The following is an 8,810-nucleotide window of genomic DNA, read 5'->3' as shown; positions in this document are numbered from 1 at the left end:
ATTATTAGACGTTCCGCTTCAAAATGGAGTTCGCCCTGTGTTATTGTGCCTAAACATGATGGAACTGTTCGATTTTGCACAGATTACAGGAAAGTGAATGCTGTAACGAGGTCAGATGCTTCTACTATTGCTAGGATGGATGAATGCATAGCCAGAGTGGGAAAGGCTAAATGTCTTACAACGATTGACCTATTAAACGGGTCCTGGTGTGTACCATTAACAGATAGAGGAAAGGAGATTTCTGCCGTTGTAACCCCTTCTGGATTGTATGAATATAATGGTTTGCCATTTGGAATGAAAAATGCTGCGGCAACATTTCAAATAATGATTAATTCGGTGATTCATGGTTTAAAACATACAAATGCCTACATTGAAGACATAGTGACAGGGAATGATACATGGGAGGATCACATCTCTGCGTTAGAAAGTTCGTTTGAAAGACTTTCCGAAGCCAAACTTTGTTAACTTGGCTAAAAGTGAATTTAGCCATGCCACTGCGACGTATCTTGGTTAAGTTGTTGGTCAAGCAAGTTTCTCCTGTTCAGGCAAAAGTTCAAGCAATACCTGAGTTCCCCATTCCCACAGGTACGAGAACGGTTAGAAGATTTTTGGGAATGGTTGGATATTATCGCAAATTTTCTTTAAAAAATGCTGATATTACTCTTCCCCTAACTAATCTTCTGAAGAAGGGAGTAAAGTTTGTTTGGACAGATCCTTGTCAAGAAGCATTTGAAAAGCTGAAAGCCATATTATGCTGCCTTCCTGAGCTCAAATCACCTGACTTTGAAAGGCCATTGTCATTAGCAGTGGATGCCAGTGATGAAGCTGCAGTGACCTAGATGATATTCGCCATCCTGTAGCTTACTTTTCAAAGAAATTTAATGAGCATCCAAAGAATGATTCTACCATAGAGAAAGAATTACTGTCGCTTGTTTTAGCCTTGCAACATTTCAGTGTATATGTTTGCACCGCTCAGAAACCACTGAGTGTGTATACAAATCATAACCCATTGGTGTTTCTGTGCCGAGTCAAAAACAAGAACAGAAGGCTGTTAAACCGGAGTTTAATTTTGCAAGAGTTTGATCTCATGATAACTTACATTAGAGGCAAAGATAAGGTGATTGCTGATTGCCTTACCCGATGTTAAATGGGAAACATGCATCTTTACTCATCTGATATTCTGTAATTGTGTAGAACGATAAATATTATCATTACTAACTGTATGCGCGGTTGAATGTTTTTGGGAAAAATTATTTTTAGGTGGGAGGTGTTACGAATTAGGTTACTATTGGTTAATGTCCCTTTAATATAGGGCGTGTGTATGTGTGTGTGTGTGTGTGTGTGTGTGTGTGTGTGTGTGTGTGTGTGTGTGTGTGTGTGTGTGTGTGTATGTGTGGCGTGCTTACATCAATAAAAGTAAAGGACATAATCACGTTGTTGAAGGTCAGTCCGTCTCAGTCGAGAAAGAGAAAGAGAGAGAAAGAGAAGAGAGCGAGAGACACCAGCCTGCTAGTTTCTCCATCGATAGCTGAGAAACAATAACTGCGTCTGTTACTACAATCCACGTGTGGATTATTCGGAGTAATCCGGTGGAGTCAACTTTGTCCTTAACCTGTGGAGGGAAAGAGGTATTTGGGTGGACGGCCACGATCTGGATGCTATTCGGGGTGAGGAGGTCACTACCGAGTAAGCACTGAGGTGTATTTTGGGTTCCATCGTGGAACATTTGGAATTCTTAATTACTCTCTCGATGTTCTCTACATCTACGTCTTATCTTCAGAAAACGGTGGTTGTTGAAGAAGCCTTTGTTCACGTTTCACCTTATGGCTTGCTGAACTGAACTTTAAGAACCATTCCTGGACGGAGTTTGGGACGTTGCCACACACACACGAAGAGTTTAGTTTTGTGGTTAATTTGCAAGGTTTAACATGTTTACTTTTGGCATACAAATATTTTAATTTTATTTTTCTTATTATCATAAGTAGTTATTAATAAAGTAGTTTTTAACACTGAATCATGGCTCAGTGTGTTTCTTTTGTTGCTGGTTCGTAACAGTGGCACTTTCACCTGATTGTCACCCTTCACTGTATTTTCTTTGTAACTGTTACACCATAGTCTGCATTATGTTGTTGTTTTTCCTTTGTACTACCGAAATGTACTGATGTTTTTCAATGATCTGTATGGCTGGCATGCAGAACAATGTTTTTTTACTGTCTCTTTCTCCGCTTGACGAAAGTAAACCAATTATAATTACAATTCTAACTGTGAACAGATCTTTAAACCAGCTGTTTTCAGCTGATCCCGAAGTCATCCCCGGCCTCACCCTCCCAGATATATCCCATTTACCTCATACACCCTTCTTCCACTCACCTCATATCCTGACCTCAGCTGGTTACTTCTGCTTCCCGGTACTGACGCAGAGTGTCCGCCCTGAAGCTTATCCCTGTTTACCTTTCTGGACATGCTGCCTGAGCTGTTGAGTGGCTCCAGTACTTTAGACTTTCTTTACCTTCTGCTGCTCCTTTCTATCGTCCTTTCTGCCTTCTCCCTCTCTGTCTGTCTGTCTCTCTCTCGTTGCCTGTCTGTCTGTCTGTCCCTCTGTCCTCCTGTCTGTCTGCCCGCCGTCCATCGGTCTGCCTCTCCCTCTCTCTCTCTCTCCATGACTGCCTTTTATCTTCCCTCTCTCCCTCTCACTCCACTTCTGTCCACATCCCTTAGCTCTCCCGCTTTCCCTTCCTGTACCTGACCCTGAGACCCACCTTCTCCTTGCTCTTCACTCAAAGACATTTCACGTATCTGGCGTCATTTACAACGTGCAATTGCAATCATTGAATTAACTTCCATGAACAGGATTAGACTGTTGTATAAATGTTGAGAAACCGCCATTAAATCACCCTGCAGCTTCCTCTGTTTCAGAGAACAAATAACCCCACTATTTCAATTCTTTCCCACAGCTGGAATGTCCCAGATCTGGAAATATCCCCATGAATCTCTTCCTCCGTCACTACAATCTCAGCTGTTGTGTAATATACCCATGGTCATAGAGTCACCGAAAACGGAAACATACTCTTAGGCACCCTCGGTCCACACTTCAATCACCCATTGACACCGATCCCATTTCATTCTCCCCACATTCCCAGCAACCGCTTCCCCATATTCTACCACTCACCGACACACGAGGAGCATTTTACCGTGCCAATTCCCCCACCGACCACATGTCCTTGGAAATCCTCTCGGGTACAGTGGTACTGGTTACTGATGAAAGTCAAAGAATTGTCTGCAGCCGATCTGGACAACATGGGCCGAATGGCCTGCTCCTGAGTTGTAAAACCAAAGCAGAACATGCAGGAAGTACCGATCAGGTCAGGCAGCATCTGTGGGAAGAGAAAGAGAGCGACCGTTTCAGATCAAACGTCCCGTGACAGAACTGAAAAGGGGACGGCAGATGCAGGGAGCGATTTGACCTGAAACGTTACCTCCGTTTCCCTTCTCACGGACGCCACCTGACTACTCACTATGTCAGCATGTCTGTTTTATTTTATATCTCCACCATATGTTCTATTTTTACTTACTCTTCGATATAAAACTCGACCATTTGCTCCGGAGCAGAACCTGTGGGCCCAGACTGTGTGCGGAGCACCTCTCATTCACTCTACTCCGGAGAATGTCGGCCCACGCTGTTGCTCTCCTCACAGGATAGACCCGGTGAACCTTTGCTGCACTCCATCGGTCGCAGGTTTATCATCCCAGAGGTAGGGGCCGTACCTGTACACAGGAGGCCGGGAGTCTCTGGATCTCCACATTTGAGAGGGTGGTGGAAGCAGAGATGTGAACACTTTTGAAGGACGACATGGATACATGGTCAATCAGCAAGGAGTCACCGGGGGAGGCGGGAATGTGCAGTTCAGTATCCAATCAGATTAACCGTGACCTCACTGAATGGCGGAGCAGACCCGAGTAACCAAGTGGCCGACTCCTGTTCCAGATTCCCATGTCCGTATATTACAAGTGCCTTCTCCCCGGGGCCCTGTATAATTCCAGTGAGACGTGCTAGCTACGAGACCCAAACCCCCTGCAATAAACATCAACATACTGTTTGCCTTCCCACTTGCTCACCGACCCTGCATGTTATTGTTCAGTGTTTTGTGTCCAAGGACACGGGGTTGCTCAGGACACCAACACCGTTCAATCACTCGCCATAAAATAAAATCCAATTTCCAAGCCACCATGTTCCACATTCCATTCCACCCGCCGTGTCTTCACCCGTTCCCTTCGCCGTTCGCTGCCCCACTGAAGCCTCTCCGCATCCTCTTCACAAGCCACACTGGCACCCAGTTCTGTGTCATCAGCAAACCTGGGTATATTGTCCGTGAAAGTCAAACAAACTGCAGCTGCTGTGAATATGAAGCAAGAACGGAAAATGCTGAACAAGCAACATCTATGAAAAGAGGAACAAAGGTAACGTTTTATGTTGAAGATCCTTCAAATTCCGAACTGAAACGTTTTCCCTGTTTCTCTCTCCACAGATGATGTCTGACTCGCTGAGGGTTCCACTATTGTTTTTGTATTTTATTGTCCGTGATTCCCTAATGAAAACCATTGACGCAGATTGTGAAAGGCCGGGTCCCAGCACCGATCCTTGGTCATCGTCTCCCAACCCGGGAGCGGCCCATTTATTCCCGCTTCCTTCAGGGTGTCTCTGTGGCGCAATCGGTCCGCGCGTTCGGCTGTTAACTGAAAGGTTGGTGGTTCGAGCCCATCCCGGGCCGCTGGCGATCCGGCAGCTTTTGCTGTGCGTGTCATTGTCAGCTGAGTAACGCCGCGGTGTTAGGAGGCGGGCGCACCCTGCTGCTGCCTCACTGGGCTCAGTGGGAGCCCTCCCTGCGGGGTCTCAAGCCCGGGATTCCGGATGTTATGCCTCCCTTTCACCGGGATGCGCGAGTTTCATAAAACAACGTCCCTGGAATTTATTGGGTCAAATTTGTGCTTTGTTTTCTGGGCTTTGACCATTCACTGCGATTCTGAATAATTTCTGACATTGTCCAGAGGGAGGTGAAAAGATGGAACACGGAAGTGAATTTGGATGATCAACCATGAACTTACCGAACGGTGGAGCAGACATGAGGGGCCGAATGGCCTCAGCCAGTTGCTATCATTTATGTTTCAACGGCAATGATTGATGCCGACCGGGAGAAACACGGGGGCCGCCGTGGGGGTGGGGAGGGGCGAGGGAGAATCTAGCTTCTTAAGCCACCACAGCAGAAATCTGCTACAGAAACATAGCGGGCCGAGCAGCGCCTGTGTGGGGAAGGAATTGTCGGCGGTTCCAGTCCAATCCCTGCATCAAGTCCCAACGTCAGTTCTGATGCAGGGTTTCCACCTAAAACAGCGACAAATCCTCTCCTCCCACAGATGCCGCTCGGCCGTTAATTTCCTCTTGCAAATTGTTTGTCGTTGCAGATTCCAGCATGTGCAGTCTCTTCTCTGTCAAAAGCTGCTCCCTTGTATCGGGGATGTAGCTCAGTGGGAGAGCACATGCTTTGCATGTATGAGGTCCCGGGTTCAATCCCCGGCATCTCCACGCTGCTTATCTTGAATTTTGAACAATGCATGAAAATTCCTGGAGAAACGCGATGCTGTCCCTAGCCCCAGAGAGCTGGGAAAGTGACGTCCAATAGGGATAAATCACTGTCAATCTTTCGGCAATCTCCCAGACATCCCCTTATTTGGTCAGTGTCATGCTTTTATTGTTTAAGTTTAGGGATCTGAGCCTCACTGACAAGGACTCGATGCGAGGAGAAAGTATCCCGGAGAATGACGAACGGTGGTTTGTGCCGGAGTGAAGCTCCGGGCTCGGGGGAGGGGTGGAATAACTACCAGCGGGCGTGTTACTGAAGCGCCCCATGTAGGAGAGTCAGAAACTCGCTCTTTTCGGCGCAGGTCCAGGGTCTGAGCGGACAACAGGTTGTGCAGATAAGGAGATTGAACTGTCATTTGGAGAGGCGGAGGGGAGTGAATTGAAGAGACGGGCGGCAGCATCAGTCCCATTCTGAACGCTGAACGTCTCCATTACCACAGGCGACAAAGGACATGCGCGGCATAAGGTCAGAACAAGCCGAATGTAATTCTAGGTTTGACTGAAGATCAGGGAGAGAGCGAACACACTCCCCACCACCACACATTTTTCTGTCGATTTCACACATTTGGGATATGACAGGCGTCAGAACACCCGGAGTGCAGTGGGCGAGCCTCATCCCGGGAGAACAGCCCCGTCACTCCCCTGTCAGGTCAGTGCTCTGGACCCTGCGGCACCCCGCCACTCCCCACCTGTCACTGCCCGGTCCTGCCGCGTTGCTCTGGGAATTAGAGCCGTCTTTAATTCCCCGACCATTATATCCGGAACACGGAACACACACAGGGGAAGATAAACAGAATGTCCGACAGCAGGGCCACAGTAACAGGGTCAATGAAATCATGTCAAACACAATCATTGCTGAAATGTCAGGAAAGAGATATCCGACCGGGAGAGAGCACAGACAACACAAGGATGGTGACTGGATGGGTCAGGAAGTTAGGAACAAGGAAAGGAAGACAGAGAGACAGGGGAAGAGAGACAGAAGGGAAATGTCAGGAAAGAAAGTGAAGTCGGAGAGGGAAAAGGAAAGACTAATAAAACTGATCGAAGGGACGGTGGGACATTCACAGCGCAGCAACAGAACACAATGTTTCCCCAACAGCAGAGTGGTGCAGCGGCAGCGTGCTGGACCCATAGCCCAGAGGTCGATGGATCGAAACCATCCGCGGTTATTTACCTCTTCGGAAACAGAAATTTACCATTGAAAACAGAATCCAAACTACTTACACACAAACACAAAAATGGGAACTAAAACACAGAGATCCGGGCCGGTCATCCATGAAAATGGGACATTCCCGTTGGGCAGAGGGAGTGAGGGAAGCCCTAAATGGACAAGAGACGGAGCGGAGATGGTGGGGGGCGGTAATCATCAGGATGATGTCTGAGATGGAGCGTTTCAGTTATGCAGAGTTTGGATAGACTTGGGGCTGTTGTCCCTGGAGCGGAGGAGGGTGAACGAGACCTTGGAGAGTTATCTCACTTCATCAGCGGCGGAGACAGTGGGAAAGAGTTCCCCGTGCCTGACGTGCCTGTAACCGGAAGGCATCAGAGGAAGAACTTACCCACGAACAGGGTGGTTGGAAGCTGGAACTCACCCTCTGAGTGGGTTCCGGCGGCAGTGACTTTCGTGGTGATTGACAATGATCCAGACGAGCCCCTGAATCGCCAAGGCACTGAAGGCAACAGACTCAGTGCTGGAAGGTGAGATTGGTATAGATGTGTATTAATAGTCAGCATGGACATGATGGGCCGAACGGCCTGTTTGTGTGCTGCATGTCCCCGTGACTCTGTATTACATCTGCGAGCGGATAATAACGGGTTAGTGTTCCTCTCGGAACAGAGAGGGAGTGAGGGGAGAGATCCCACAAGGTAAACACAGATAGAGCGCGGGTGGTGAACGGACTGACGTCACTCACTGTGAACACGTCTTTGGGACAGACTGGGATGTGTTCTCGGTTGTTGTGGGAATATGGAATAGAGGGAGAGCAGGAAGCTGCACTGATCTGTTCATCGATTCCCTGTTAAAGATGAGGGACGGGTATTCCCTCCCTGATCAACCGACCTGCCCACAGTGAACAATAATGAATGAGACAGCGATGGGGTCTCTTTTACACTCACTGATCGAACTAAATGAATCCAGGAAGCCGTGAGCAGGAGTAAACCAAACAGCCCCTCGTGTTCTGCAAAGATCGTGTTCTGTGAGTGATTGAATTCTGAGGAGATTAAAACTCTGCGATGGGCGGGAATCGAACCCGGGTCAACTGCTTGGAAGGCAGCTATGCTCACCTCTATACCACCATCGCACCGTGATGCTACAGGAGATTCGGGTACTGGACAGTCTCCAGTGCTGTTTGATTCCGTGACTCGATCACCAGTCCCCGAGCTGCTCTCGGACGGGTCATCCCTCACTCTGCTGCAGTCCCTGTTCCGTCCAGTTGATGTCGGCACCCTCCAACAGACCGGAGTCACACAATGTCCAGTGATTATTCACCCGGGATCAGACTGAAGTGAGAGTCGACCCCTGTGACAGTCGAAGGGCTAAAAATCGTTTCCTGCCTCACACATCACACAACTAGGAAAATCAATCGTGATTAGAAATGTCCTTTCCAACCACACGCAGCTCGGTCCGAATGGGAGCCCCATTTCCGCCAAATCCTTGAACACGATCAGTGACTGAATCGCTGGGCAATCCTCAGACGCCTCCAGTCACACAGTGAGAAGTGGGTGTCTGAAAGATGCAGGTTAACAGTCAACGAACAGACACGGGGATGATCCTGTGAACCCTCCGGTACCCTGACATCCACATTACAGACTACATACTCCCGTAGGTTCCTCGTTAGTATGGTGGTCAGTATCCCCGTGTCACGCGGGAGACCGGGGTTCAATTCCCCGACGGGGAGATGGTTATTCTGCTTTAAGGTAACTGGAAATACCAGAGAATTTTTGAACAATAAAATGTAAAACCGACAAAGAATTTGGTGTTGCAGTGATCAGATCATTTCATATTCGGAATGTGGAACAGACTGGTCTGCTGTGAGCCCGGGAGGGGAGGTATCCCGAGAAGAAGGGACTACGCGTTCAGCCTCAGGAACAGCTGAAACACATTTCAGAGAAATATCCAAAGTGGACATGTTTTACAACGGAAGTGTCCCGGGTTTAAAGCTGTCCTGCCCCT

General features: G+C 48.2%; 2 non-coding genes across 2 annotated transcripts; one reads left to right on the top strand and one right to left on the bottom strand.

The window, feature by feature from the left end:
* Nucleotides 1–5,509: 5,509 nt before the first annotated feature.
* On the top strand, nt 5,510–5,581 carry trnaa-ugc (transfer RNA alanine (anticodon UGC)). Its single transcript has one exon. It is a non-coding gene; the product is annotated as a tRNA-Ala (tRNA).
* A 2,285-nt stretch (nt 5,582–7,866) lies between these two features.
* On the bottom strand, nt 7,867–7,938 carry trnag-ucc (transfer RNA glycine (anticodon UCC)). Its single transcript has one exon. It is a non-coding gene; the product is annotated as a tRNA-Gly (tRNA).
* Between the last annotated feature and the right edge of the window lie 872 nt (nt 7,939–8,810).

This window comes from Pristis pectinata, chromosome 42, assembly GCF_009764475.1.
Source record: "Pristis pectinata isolate sPriPec2 chromosome 42, sPriPec2.1.pri, whole genome shotgun sequence".
NCBI lineage: Eukaryota > Metazoa > Chordata > Chondrichthyes > Rhinopristiformes > Pristidae > Pristis > Pristis pectinata.
Note: the sequence above shows the minus strand (reverse complement) of the source record. Positions and strands in the feature narration are given on the sequence as shown.